General features: G+C 36.3%; 1 long non-coding RNA gene across 1 annotated transcript; it reads left to right on the top strand.

Moving 5' to 3' along the window:
* The first annotated feature begins 6243 nt into the window (after positions 1-6243).
* Positions 6244-7942, top strand: LOC137033141 (uncharacterized). Its single transcript, XR_010896821.1, has 3 exons — positions 6244-6270; positions 6833-6905; positions 7321-7942. It is a non-coding gene; the product is annotated as an uncharacterized lncRNA (long non-coding RNA).
* Positions 7943-15024: the final 7082 nt, after the last annotated feature.

Consider the following 15024-nt stretch of genomic DNA (forward strand, 5'->3'; position numbering starts at 1 on the left):
TCTTAATAACTAGCCTACTATTAATATTGTTTTTAATCATTTATAAGTGACCCAATGAGAATTTTGCTGTCCCATGGTCATGACCGTTTTTGCTCATTTTGCCTGTAAAAGAAAACCTGCCTAATAATTCTGCACACCTGAATTTAAGGCATTTTTCATTTCCAGCCTTCATGAACAATTATATATCACTTATAAATGATTAAAAACAATATGAATAGTGGTTGTTAAGATTGATTTGGATTGGAATTGGCAAAATGTGCTTTAAAAAAAAAATATGATCAGAAAATCAAATTGCCAAATAATTCTGCACACAGTGTATACACAAAATCAGGTAATTGTGAACTATGGGGACATGAGCAGAAATTTTGATTTTGCACTTCTACTTTGTCTGAATTATGAGGACACCGGCCCTGTCCTCATAATACAAAATGTCCCTCTAGTGTGGTGTGTATTCATATGAATTGTCCTCATAAATCACAAACACACAATGTTACTCTAGAAAAGTAAAGTTACTCTAAAATAATTAATTAGCCTAATTAATAAATAGCATTAAAATAAATGTCACAGGACAAAGTAGAATTCCATTAAATAAAATCACAATGTCCAATAAGATTCTAAGATTCTAAAGGACAAAGTGAAATTCCATTAAAATAAATCTGAATGTTCAATGGGATTATGAGAATCCAATAAGATCCTACAAGACGAAGTGAAATTCCATTAAAATCTTTCAGAATGACCAATAGGATTTCAAGAATCCAATAAGATCCTACAGGACAAAGTAAAATTCCATTAAAATATATCAGAATGTCCAATAGGATTTCAAGAATCCAATAAGATCCTAAAAGATAAAATGAAATTCCAATAGGATTTTTTGACAAGGGAATGTGGACTTTTATAAAGATCCGAATGGCCATTAACTTTTAAATGCATCATTATGCATAAATATGAGGACAGTTCTCCACATGAAAGACAAGCGACTGCAGATCAACGTGCTGCATTTCTCTCCGATACGGTAGGAAATGAACTAAATGAAATGTGGAGGATGTAAGATGATTGACAGGCCAGTTTACGGTGACAGGATGCGACAGAGAGAATTGACGCGATTGTATCACGTGTTAGTATGTCCCAAAGCTTGTCTACTCTTTTGCTACACACTCAAAAGTAAGTACTTTTTGTTCACAGAAAGAGTACATACTTTTAGGGCGTAGTATAAGTAGGCGAATTGGAACGCAGCAAAAGAGTAGACAAGCTTTGGGACATACTAACACGTCATACAATCGCGTCAATTCTCTCTGTCGCATCCTGTCACCGTAAACTGGCCTGTCAATCATCTTACGTCCTCCACATTTCATTTAGTTAATTTCCTACCGTATCGGAGAGAAATACAGCACGTTGATCTGCAGTCGCGGGTCTTTCATGTGGAGAACTGTCCTCATATTTATGCATAATGATGCATTTAAAAGTTAATGGCCATTCAGATCTTTATAAAAGTCCACATTGGTATTTGCAGATGAAAAATAACACGGGTAACATTAAATATATATTTTCTATCAGGTTAAAATGATTATTAGTCACTCAAATCTCTCAGCGTCGATCGCGCGTATCCGCCATGTTTTGTAGTTTTTTAACACTTTTTACTCGTGTTTGTAGTTCTGAACTGAATCCTCGTCCAATGCGCAATGGGTTGTGGGCAATATTAGCCTTTATAGTGTGCACGGATCCACACTTCGAAAATCTACCGGAAATAGTAGACCATCCGGGGACTTTTGGCATACTCTTTTCAACATACTATGCTTTGGGACACACTTATTTTAATCTCACATACTATTTAGGATGGATAGTATGGACATTGGAACGCAGGGTTGGAATGAACTTCGACGGTTGATGATGACGTAAAGCAAGAACACAAGGACGCAAGATCGCTGAAGAATGCATATTGAGAAACAGCCTAATTTCCCTTTTTTTTCGTGTCACTCAGCACGACTTTCGATCTAATGTATTTCAATAGGAGGCATCTTTCGTGTCTGCACCACGTTTTTCTTTCTGCCACTCGGAAGCATTGTTTCTTCTCATTTGTTATTCATTTTTAAACTTTAAGCACTACATTACTCAACATTTAACCAGGAGATTTTATTCTTGTGTTTATTGCTTTATATTCTGTAGGCTACTAACCATTATGCTACGGTTTCTTTTCTGAGAAATGCCGTTTTTCTATCTATTTGGTGTGTCAAATCGAACAGTAGACTAAATATTACAGTACCCATGAGCCTTATCTACTTTTACTATGTTAAAGTAGATAAAACTACCTGATGACCCACCGCCGATTCTCTTTTAATGATATCCTCATCTTTCTTTCAACACATAAACACGAATGTGTGCTTGATAATTCAACAACACGATGTTCATGACCATCCGTTTTATTTGATTTTCCTTCTAATGTGAGAACGGGGGATTAGTTGTGGTTATTAATTAAATTAAAATAAAATAAAAAATAAATTAAATGAATTAGTGGACGCCCGCATTACCCGTGAGCCTCAGCATCCGTTGCTATGGAGACGGAGCCAGTCCGCTTCGCGAGTGATTTCTGCAGGCCGCGAATTCTCCGTCATTGCGCTCGAACCACTTTCCAGGTAAGCCACGAGACTTGAATGTAATGATCAAATTTGTTTAAATGTTATAATTGATGCTTTTCTTTGCCATTAGACTCACATGGTTTACATGTTACGTGTTAGAGCAACGAATTAAAGGCCGACCAATGGTTTCCATATTAACAGTAAAAAAAAGAAGAAAAAAGTCGCGCCTTTTGTGCAGTCATACAGAAAATGGGAAAAACGTGAATTTTATTGATTTATTTTAAGAAAAAAATATATATTTTTATGAAAATTGGTATCTCTCACTATCGGGGTACACATTTTAAACCTTTTTTCAACATATCTAGCCTTCACTATATAATTAACATTTTCTGTTCTTCTGCAGATCCTGTCAAACTTCACCTTCACCCTATAGATACACCTGATTCCCAAAACCCAAAGGCACTTTTAAGAGCCAACCTCTATCTTCATCATTTTCTATCTCTATCTCTCACAACCTCTCTGTCCCTCTATATTTCTATCCATCTCTTCAAAGATATTAAATACTGTTATCTATCTCAGTTTCTCTATTTCTCAATTTTTCCTCTCTTTCTGTCTTTGTCAGTCAGTCTGTCCTTTGTATGTCAAATTGATATAATGCCAGGAGGGTCTACAAAAAAGATTTGTCCCTTTTGTCAGGGCATTTTATTTTGCGCACAGAAGATCTGTTGCCACTGTAAAAAGGAGCAGCCTCTGAAGCAGCGCCTCAAGAAGAAGCTTCAGAGGTTTGATGACAAGCGAGAGGAATGGGTGGTTGGTCATAAGAAGAACCACAACAGTGCATCCATCAAGGATGAAGCCATTATCATGGTAGGTGCAATTTCAACATGATGTTAAACTGTCCAGATCATCTAGGACAGTGGTTTTGCCAGGGGACCCACATTTTCCCATGGTCATTGAGTCACGACAGTGTGTCTGTGTGTAAATTTTACATACTGATGAATAAATAGGCCTATAATGTAAGGCTATTAAATAGCAGTCCCAAACTAGTTTTTGTTAATACAATAAAGTTGATAAGTTTGCATGAGCCACCAGAGTAATTTAAAAATATACAAAATAATATTAATAAATAATGTTTAATTTTAGGGTTACAGAAACTACAGTAACCATGGTAAATACACAATACTAACATGAACCGTTAATGAAACATGGAAACTGCTGCTGATAAATAAAATGAACATCACGTGCATGCAAATCCTTCCCAGCTAACACACAACGTACCAGTTACAGGATTTAGTAGTGCTTTACTTTTATCTCATGACTTATTAATTGACAATGTAAAATTGCATACTCATAGTTTCTCTTGCACTTTATATATGAAGTGATATAAAGCACACGCTGCCGCATTTTTCAATGCAATTCTGAGTTCATAACAAATACAGGCATGCATTATGACAGAATCACAGGTGCAATATAATAATCAAACTTTCTTATCAAGTGAACGAGAAATAACAAATGGACTGCATTCATACTACTACATTCATTAAGCATTTTACAGTGTACACACGTCAAGTGTAAATGTATGTGCAGCATTCACCCATTTGGTCATATAATCACAAAGGTTCTGCCTTTATTTATTTATTTTTAATAAATCTATAGATTGTCACTGTCCAATTGCACAGTGGTTACACAATCCTATCAATGTAGGTGCTAAACCCGAGCTACTAATGTTGCAAAAAGTTCTATTGTACCCTCATGGTGTCAGATTCATCTTTTTGCTGTTTTTCTAAATAGAAGAGTTGGTTTTTGTTTCTGCTGTATGAGCCTTTCCTGTTTGCACATACTTGGTATACAAAAGCTAAACTCACCATGAAGTTAAATATCCTAAATGGCATTAACCTGGATGCTGTCATTAATAATGTTATATTTTCTCAATAATTTATATTCTTAGTTATTTTTGCTGTTGTTTTTCTATTACTTTAAATAGCAAGTTCACAATGTTGTCATTTCATTGCAGCTTGAGAAACTCCATGCCATTGGATACAAGCCAGTTCTGCTTCTTGGAAAGGAGAACAAAAAAAAAGAAAACAAGTGTGAAATATTAACCCCTCGCTGCACACTCTCCACCTATGCCCAGGACTACCTTCAGAAGATAGGCTCACTTTATGAATACCTTTGTGAAGGTGAGATGCATGCACTGTATTTTCACAACTTGTTTTTTTAGTACACAAAAGATTTTGTCAGTGTTTAAATCATAAAGGGATGGCTCAACCCTAAAACTTCCTTGACAGTAGAAACTTGGGAGAGGTTTCCATTTTTATATAACCAACACAGAGTTTGCTACCACAACACTGGATCTTTTAAAACAATTGAAGTATTTCAATATTTATCTAATCTTGGACACAGTCAAACAGCACTCAAACCATTTTGTAAGACAACTGACTTCAAAACGTTTCTACCTGTCCATTGCCACTGTTTTTATCTGCATAGTATTGTGAGGTATTGAAAAGTATTGAAAGCAAGTGCACAAGATTTGGGGATGAGGAGGGAACTACTATGATTATGTGATTGATTGTGTAGATTAATAAGACATGGATAGTTCTGCATGGGGGTCTTCTGAGGACATGTAATGTAACTGTTATTGATCTGGAAAGAAGTGGACACTAACCTTGTGTGTTTCTATGATTGTAAGTGTTTAAGATTGTTTAATTTTACATTTGTTACTTTAATGTGCATTTATGTTAGAACGATATTGGGTTTAAACATACTGCCAACTATGGAATTATTATGTTTGGTATGGTTTTTGTAGGAGCCATATTTCCTTTCTGTTTTCAGCCCACATACAACAATATTCTTAATGTTTAGGCATGCTGACCAAAGCGATTTTTGTAGGGACATATACTAATTAGATCCATGAAATCTGCTAAGGTCTGTTTTAGTCACTGAGTCAATGAATCAAATTGTAATAAATCTCAGTATAATGCTGACTGTAGAGCTCACGATGCTGATGGACCATTAACGGAAATAGCACAAAGAAAACCATCAAATGTTGGCTGGATACACCACACACTTACACTACTACTAACTTGGAGGCATAAAGCCCAAAGTTTTTTAGCGCACGACACAGTCCAGTCTGAACTAAATACAGACTCAGTCTGCAAACAAACATTACACTTGGTGTCATTTTTTGAATACATATTTGTGGTATATTGAGATACAGGTATTAACAGTAGATGGCGCTATAGACTATCAGCTACATAGGAGACACGAGGATGAGTTCACATGAGAAAGTGTATGGCTGCATCCGAAACCGCATACTTCTCTACTATATAGTAGGGGAAAAGCAGTAGGCGAGCGAAAAAGTATGTCCGAATCCGAAGTATTCATAAAAGAGTAGGCGAGAACTACCTGGGTGATGTCTAATTCTCGCGAGATTCGGACGTGCGTCTACTTAAAGTGCGTCCGAATATGCCTACTTATCTACTATATAGTAGGGGGAAAACAGTACGTGAAAGGAGTAGTATGTCCGAAATCCTCATTAATCATAAATGAGTAGTCGAGAAGTTCCCGGATGGCCTACTCCTCCCGCCCAGATTCTGAAGTGTTCATCCGATGGACACTCTTCTATCCCAGGAGGCCACGGGAGAGGATACGTCACACTCGAACACGGAGGAGAAAAGCGGCATGGATGTTTTCAAATGTGAGTATTAAAAACCAAAAACTTGGTTACTTGTGTTAAAATCGCATTTGTTGAACTACTGTAGAGGTGTAAAGACGCTAGTCAGTGTAGTATAGTTGTGATTTTGCAGTAAAAACACGTTTTATTGTGTACAGCTAAGAGGGGAGCTTCAATAAACACACGTTCGTCTCCAAAGTGGATTTACATTAATTCCAAACCATATACATCATAAAGTTGATTACTAAATGTTTATTTAACATCTGACAGGAAAATATTCAATAAGTAGCCTATTGCAGGTAATGAGTACATCACAATATGAAATATACATCTTGAGTGATGTGTGCTATTATGTAGAATTCACTGTCTGTTCCCAACACTTTACATGAATGGAAGTAAATGTACAGGAATGAATGTAAATAAACAAATGTACAAGTAACTAGATCTAAGTTATCTATTTTATTTGTCTGTTAGTACTGTTGGTAAATTATATACAGTTGGATAAGAAGTGAGTTAACACATCATAAACATGTAAATGTAGCACATAAATCTCAGAGGAAACATGAATCTTGTCTGGATGTTACAGGGACAGATGATCACACGTGTGTTTATCCAGTGGAGAGAGGCTGATGAAGGAATGATGGCGTCAATGGCTTTGAGTGAGTACACTACAGAAATTAATACAAATCTATTTAAATATTAACTTGTAGTTTATTTTAATTACTGCAATTTCAAACAGAGTTACTACAGCACTTCTGATTCTTGATGTCGGTATGTTTGCCTGCAAGGCAAGGTGATGGCAGCATTTGTGGGGGAAAGAAACCTGAATAATGACTGAATTTATATGTTTGGGTGAACTAACCCTTTAAGCCCCCAAATAGAAACTGTATGTATGCATTTATATTATGGTAGTACCTTGAAAAAGTAAACTTTAAGAAATAATCAGCTTTATTGAGTGTTTGTGCCCAAGACACTAACAAAAAAGGATTTACAAAAATCACATTTACATTTATTTACATGTTTGCTTTTGGCAGATGCTTTTATCAAAAGTGACATACAGTGCTCTTATTACAGGGATGATCCCCATGGAGTAACCTGGAGTAAAGTGTCTTGATTAAGGATGGTGACAGCTGCGGAGATCGAACCCGGAGATTTAGCCCACTACACCACTAAAATAATAAAGCTGAAACAAAAAAATAGCACGTAATTGTAAAAATATTGAATGAAATATGTCAGGAAACAGAATTCTGACATGAATTATTAAACGTTTCAATCAGTTTAAATGTTTTACATGTAGTCTTGTTCATGGAGAGCACATGAATGTTTGGAGCAGACACAGCAGCAGTCAGATTGTCCCACACATCTTCTCCCACTCCTGCTTCAAGGTTGTGGGGTTCAGGGGTCCATCATCATCTTCCTCATCCTCCGGATCAAAGATGTCCCCATTGAGAGGAGCAGCAGTGAGGGACATTATAGATGGCAAAGACAGGTGAAGGTGCAGAATTGGCACAGCTGTGTGAGATGGCAGATATGCTGAAATATGCGATTGTAAGAACAAGTTTGAATAAAGCTTTGATTCATGTGTTGTTGACTTGTATATGTATTTATTTATTGTGATGATTACTTTTATTCATTCTATAACTAATTTATGTTTCCTATTGTCCGTAAATAAAATATATTTATTTTATTCATGCATTAATTCATTGCTTGACTGTAAATTGAGATGTGTTCACCTTGGTTGTATTTGTCTAGTGTTTATTCATGCATAGCTATGTCATATGACAAAACATTACAATTTGCTTGTTTTAATAATACATTATTTTCTGTAAAAAATTAATATGATTAAGTATTGGTCAGCATTTATTATTAAGTGTTAGGGTGGTCTAGCAATTCTGTTCATTCTGGGGTAATCTTTAGTAGTAATACATCGGTCTTCTCCAAAGGTGAGATCTTCAAGCAGCTGTCCGACATCTCCTTTGTGCAGATATTGCAAATGCTGATGAAAACCGTACAAGGTATCGTTGTCAAGTTACTGGTGCTGTGAGGTGTTAGTGCACCTGTCACTCATATCTTTTTTATTATATTATTATTGCAGAACTAACAATGAGCAATCATAATGACAAAAAAAAAATAGATTATATACACAGAAAAAAGCACAATGACAAGGTTAAATATCACAATAATTCAACATAAGGCTTCAATATATATATATATATATATATATATATATATATATATATATTTTATAAGCCTAAGGGATGAAACGACAGTTAAATTCAATGAGAAAAAGGAAAACAGGAGATTTAAGCCACTTTTGCTTGTGGATAAAATTGTATGCATATAAAATAAAGAAATTAACAACATATTCAAGAGATCGCAATTTTGGGTTTTCATCATATATATATATATATATATATATATATATATATATATATATATATATATATATATATATAGCCTATTTTATCCTTTAAGGATAAAACTGTGGGTCAGATTAGTAGGGTTAAAAAAATTCAAGATATTTACAGATATGAATTAAACCTGTTGTAAAGTTGTTGCGCTTGTGATAACGTCGTAGGTCACATGATAACGTCAACATGGCGGATTATATCCGGATCACATTCATACTCAACGAGATTAGTACCTACTCTTTTAGGCTCGAAAAGTAAGTACTTAGGCCTACTGAAATTAAGTACCTACTCGGCGAGTAGGCGATTTCGGACGCAGCCTATGAGAAAGTGTATGTGAAGTATGCAAATAAACGGCGTGAGCAGATTACTTATGGAGTTTCTTTTGTGTCTTTTTTATTCAAACAAACATATTGTGTTTGAGAGTAAAACTAATCATTTTGTAATAAAAAAATATATATATTGCAAAAAAAGTCTTCTCAAGGCTCAAAAATAAAGAAGTTGATAACAGAATTATTTGCAGTGCGTGTAAATCTTTGAAAACCTTTATTTTTCCTTGTGCACTTCGAGAACTTTTCATCCCAAACCCACACATTTTGCTCTCTTTTCTGCTGTCTTTTTTGCGGGTCAGAATATTTTGCTTGCGAGGTGAATAGGTTTGCAAGCTGAAAAGTTTTGCAAGTTGAAAAGTTTTGCGAATTGAAAAGTTTTGTTTGCACGTGAAGCTATAGCTCAGTGGGCGGTCTCTACCAACCAGGATGAAAGGCATTTTTCTATTGGTCACCCTCGATTGAAGTGACAAGTTGGCCACGCCCACTACTGTTTCCCGCCGCTGCTGCGAGAAGGGTATTCCTGCACAACCGGAGGCTGCAGTTTCAGGACCGCATTTCTAGGACCGCGGTTCTAGGACCCTAGTTTTTCGTGACAGCGCCACCTACCGTACTGGATCAACACTAATTAAAGATGAACAATGTGGACAGCAATCAAACGGCGAGTACCGATATTTAATTAAGTTTTAATTAAGAGAACTGCTAACTATTAATTAATAATTAATTCCCACCAAATTAAGAGTTTGTGAGCTAGTTTTATTAATTACTACGATGTTAATTCATGGCCATGATTTCATAAATCCTTGTTGAGTTTTAATGACGAAGTATTATAAGTGAATCTAGCCAGCACATTAATTAAACTTATCAGATGACAAGAGCATGGTTGATGTAAGGTTTGTAAGATTTACCTGCAGCTTAATGTATAAGTGTGAACAGTGGCTTAATATTCATTGTTTTACCATATTTAAGTATAAAATATATATAATATATATTCCAGTTGAATATGTTAAACAAATGTTTCTTATTTATCTCTCTCTGTCTCTCTCTGTCTCTCTCTGTCTCTCGCTCTATCTTTCTCTAGAGTTGAAGCCTACAGCCATTCTATCCATGCAGCAACTGATGGAAAAGGGGTTCGCTTTGGTGCTGTTGTCGCAAAAATGACATACATATAAATAAACAAACAAACAAACATTCTTGAATCATTCTTGTGTCTTGTCTTGCCTCTCAACAACCTTTAAAATATCGGCTGTAATTTAGTGACTGCATACGCTGATTCCAACTTTAACTTACTTGATAATGAGCTAATTCACTTTAAGGAGGTTAATCAATATACTGTATAATTCAAGAGACTAAGACTTAAAGTTCTCCATTTTTTACAATTGTTTTAAAATTGATATAAAATTTTCATTTATATTTTGTGTAAATTCATGTTTAAATTTAAAATTGTGACTCAAAGCACACTAGTAATTAACCTCTCTGAAACTGCAGCCATCGCTATATCATCCAGTACGGTAGGTGGCGCTGTCACGAAAAACTAGGGTCCTAGAACTGCGGTCCTAGATCTGCGGTCCTGAAACTGCAGCCTCCGGTTGTGCAGGAACATACTATTGGAAACTGCAGCCATCGCTATATCATCCAGTACGGTAGGTGGCGCTGTCACGAAAAACTAGGGTCCTAGAACTGCGGTCCTAGATCTGCGGTCCTGAAACTGCAGCCTCCGGTTGTGCAGGAACATACTATTGGCTGCTGCTGTCACCGAGAAGATAAGAGAAGCGAGAATGGCGAGCAACAGGTCGTTTACTGGGTAAGATAACTAATTTAATATCATAAACGCAGTGACAAGTGAACTGAATGATTCTCTCTTCTTATGCTGTCCCATTTAAATACTTAACGTTTAACGTCCATCTGCTGATGGAGAGCACATGAATGTTTGCAGCAGCAGATTGTCCCGCACAACTTCTCCCACTCCTGCTCCAGGGTTGAGGGGTTCAGGGGTCCATCATCATCTTCAGCAGTGAGGGACATGATGATGGTGTTCATCAGCTGCTTCATCAGAATAAAGCTGCAGAATTGGCACAGCTGTGTTGAGATTGCAGCAGGACTGTAAATACCTGATTGTTGGATCAATACATGTGAATAAAGCTTTGTGTTGTTGACTTGTATATGCATTTATTTGTCATTATTACTTTTATTAATTCTTTACTTATTAATTATGCTATTATCAGTAAATGTATATATTTTATTAAGCAATGAATTAATTTATTAATTATTCACATCAGCTGTGTTCATGCACAGCTGTCATATAACTAAACATTACATTTTGCTTGTTTTATTGAAGAAGTAAAATGAAAAGTAATAATTAAGTTTTTGTCAGCATTTATCATCATTATTGTGTGTTAGGGTGTGTTAGAAAAGCAGCTCATTCTGGTGTAATCTTAATTTTAAGTATTTTTTACTACTTTGAGTATAAAATCAGTCTTCTCCAAAGACGAGATCTTCGAGCAGCTGTCTGATGTTTCCTCTGTGCAGACATCACTAACACTGAGGAAAACCGCTCTAGGTAGGGTTGAGTTACTGGTGCTGTGAGGTGTTGGTGCACATGTCATTCATATCTTTATTTGTATTGCAGGATCTACAATTACAAGATCAGGGAAAATACCATTGTGTATCTTTAACAATGAACAATAATAATGACAAAAAACAAATATGGGTTTGTATACATCATAGTTTGCGATTTTAACACAAACAAAGCATGATGACAAGATTAAATATTCTGAATACATCATAATGCATAAAAGTTATTTATTTTTAATTTATAACTGAGGGATGAAACTAAAGCTAATTCAACAAGAAAAAGGAAAACAAATGAGATTTATGCCACCTTTGCTTGTGGATGGACATTTTTGCATATAAAATGAAGAAATTAACAATATATTCACGCGAATTTGGGTTTTTGTAACAAAATAAATCACATTAGTAGTTAAAATATAAGAACTTTAAATTAACCCGAATATATATTTATTGTACTACAATTACAAAATTACTGGCAGCTGCTTATTTTGTGGTCTTGTTGAAGAAACAAGTTTGATCAATATCAAGATTTTACCGATAGAAGAATTAAACCGGTCACTCATGTCTTTTCAGTTGTTGCGCTTGCGATAACGTCGTAGGTCACATGATAACGTCAACATGGCGGATTATTCTCGGATCTCATTCATACTCAACGAGATTTGGCTGTTAAGTACTCTTTTAGCGCTCGTTATGTAAGTACTTATTGAAATCAAGTACCTACTCATTGAGTAGGCGGTTTCGAACGCATCCATTTGGATTTTCTCAGCGTAAAGGTTGAGAGGCACCATTTTCGATGTTTGTAGAGTTGGGCCTAGGTCCTGGGGTAAAATATCCGCTTGTTAACTCGTGACGTAAGAACAACAAACGGTGCTAATATACAGACATAATGTGGTGTAATACTACAAAAAAATAAAGAATTATAATCATAACCTTTATCTCCATACCAAAATCCCAGATGGCCAGACAGTGATTCATCTTTTATAAATCGTTAAAATATTAATGTCTGTGACGCTGTGACCATGGAGACTGTTGTATAAAGTATTTTAAACGTGTAACTTTAAAATGATAAATGTTTATTATGAATAAATAGCGCTCATAAACGGCCGCGGAGATGGCATTCTAAAGTCAACTAGCCGGGGCTTGGACCCAGAAACGGCGTTCCTTACGTCATGAGTTAACAAGCGGATATTTTTACCCCAGAACCTAGGCCCAATTCTACGAACATCGAAAATAGTGCCTCTCAACCTTTACGCTGAGAAAATCCAAATGTGATTATGAATGTCAGCTCAGCTAGCAACACTGGACATCGACCACACGGCAAACGTTGGTGGCTCTGGCTGCTAATGTTGGCTAACGTTAATAAAATCTAGTCAACGGTAACACTAACTACAGAATGGTCTAGCCAACGTTAAGTATGGGACAGCATAAGAAGAGAGAATCATTCAGTTCACTTGTCACTGCGTTTATGATATTAAATTAGTTATCTTACCCAGTAAACGACCTGTTGCTCGCCATTCTCGCTTCTCTTATCTTCTCAGTGACAGCAGCAGCGGCGGGAAACAGTAGTGGGCGTGGCCAACTTGTCACTTCAATCGAGGGTGACCAATAGAAAAATGCCTTTCATCCTGGTTGGTAGAGACCGCCCACTGAGCTACAGCTTCATGTGCAAACAAAACTTTTCAATTCGCAAAACTTTTCAACTTGCAAAACTTTTCAGCTTGCAAACCTATTCACCTCGCAAGCAAAATATTCTGACCTGCAAAAAAGACAGCAGAAAAGAGAGCAAAATGTGTGGGTTTGGGATGAAAAGTTCTCGGAGTGCACAAGGAAAAATAAAGGTTTTCAAAGATTTACACGCACTGCAAATAATTCTGTTATCAACTTCTTTATTTTTGAGCCTTTTTTTGCAATATTTTTTAATTACAAAATGATTAATTTTACTCTCAAACACAATATGTTTGTTTGAATAAAAAAGACACAAAAGAAACTCCATAATTACTTGGCAGTAGTGAAGTTTATTACTGGGAAATATACAACATATTGGCGACGAGGATGGCCATGCTTGCGCTCTCGCCCCCTCCTGTTTTTTTGGATACTCCGGGTGAGCCGACTATACCGTTTAATTCATGGATTCGTATGTTTGATAACTACGTGACTGCACTGTCGGCGGAGGACATTCCAGAAAAAAGGAAGCGTGCTTTACTTATTCATTGCTTAGGTACGGAGGGACAGAGGATTTTTTATACCCTCACGGTGGCTGATGACAAATATGAGACTGCGTTGACTGCTTTGCGAGCATTTTTTGTACAGAAAGTGAACGTAGTTGCTGAGAGAAATAAATTTCGCCAGCGCGCTCAGAGACCTGGTGAGTCTATCGTGCAATATGTTGCAGCTTTGCGTGAACTGCTTGTGAACTGTGACTTTGGCACGCTCACGGATGATATGATTAGAGATCAGATCGTTGAGAAGACATGCACCCCTCGCATACGGGAACGTCTGTTGTTGGAAATGGATCTTACTCTGCAAAAGGCGATTACTATCGCAGGACAAATCGAGTCTGCAGTCAAGTCAAATTTATTTATATAGCGCTTTTACAATTGGTAATTGTTTCAAAGCAGCTTTACATATTAGAAGCACAGAAAAAAAGGGAAGTGGTTAAAACTGTACAAACAAGCGTGGTAATATGTAACATATACAAGATGGTGCTACATTAAGCCAATGTCGGCTGACTTCCAGGGGTGGAAAAAACCCCCTAGGAGAAAAACCCAGCGTGCTAGCACTGGGAAAAAAGTCCTAGGAGGGAAAAAACCCCTTGGAAGATATATATATGTAAATGTATATGGAGATCAAAATCTGAATTGTACATTTTTATTATAGAGATTAAAAATCGATTATATATAAATATATGTAAGCGGATACGGGGATCCTGGGCTACGTTGTAGTCAGGTCCAGACGCAGGTTCTCCATCTGACCTGGATACGGCCTGGATCCAGCACCCGGCAAACCTCAGGATAAGCAGAGAGACAGATATTAGCCTAGATGCCATTCTTGTTCTGATGTACAGGTATATCTAGTGTTATAGGAAATGTTCTCGGTTCCGGCCGACCTAATTATTGCAGCGTAACAATCCTTTAACGGATTTGAAAAATGTTAATGTATTGATAATGTGTTATGTGTATGCAAGAGCAAAGAGATGTGTTTTTAGTCTAGATTTAAACTGACAGAGTGTGTCTGCTTCCCGAACAATGCTAGGAAGATTGTTCCAGAGTTTAGGTGCTAAATAGGAAAATGATCTGCCGCCTTCAGTTGATTTTGATATTCTGGGTATTATCAACTGGCCTAAATTCTGAGATCGCAATAAACGTGAAGGACTATAATGCATTAAGAGCTCACTTAGGTACTGGGGAGCTAAACCATTTAGAGCTTTATAAGTAAGTAGCAAGATTTTAAAATCTATACGATGTTTAATA

The sequence above is a fragment of the Chanodichthys erythropterus genome, chromosome 12 (genome assembly GCF_024489055.1).
Source record: "Chanodichthys erythropterus isolate Z2021 chromosome 12, ASM2448905v1, whole genome shotgun sequence".
NCBI classification, from domain to species: Eukaryota; Metazoa; Chordata; class Actinopteri; order Cypriniformes; family Xenocyprididae; genus Chanodichthys; species Chanodichthys erythropterus.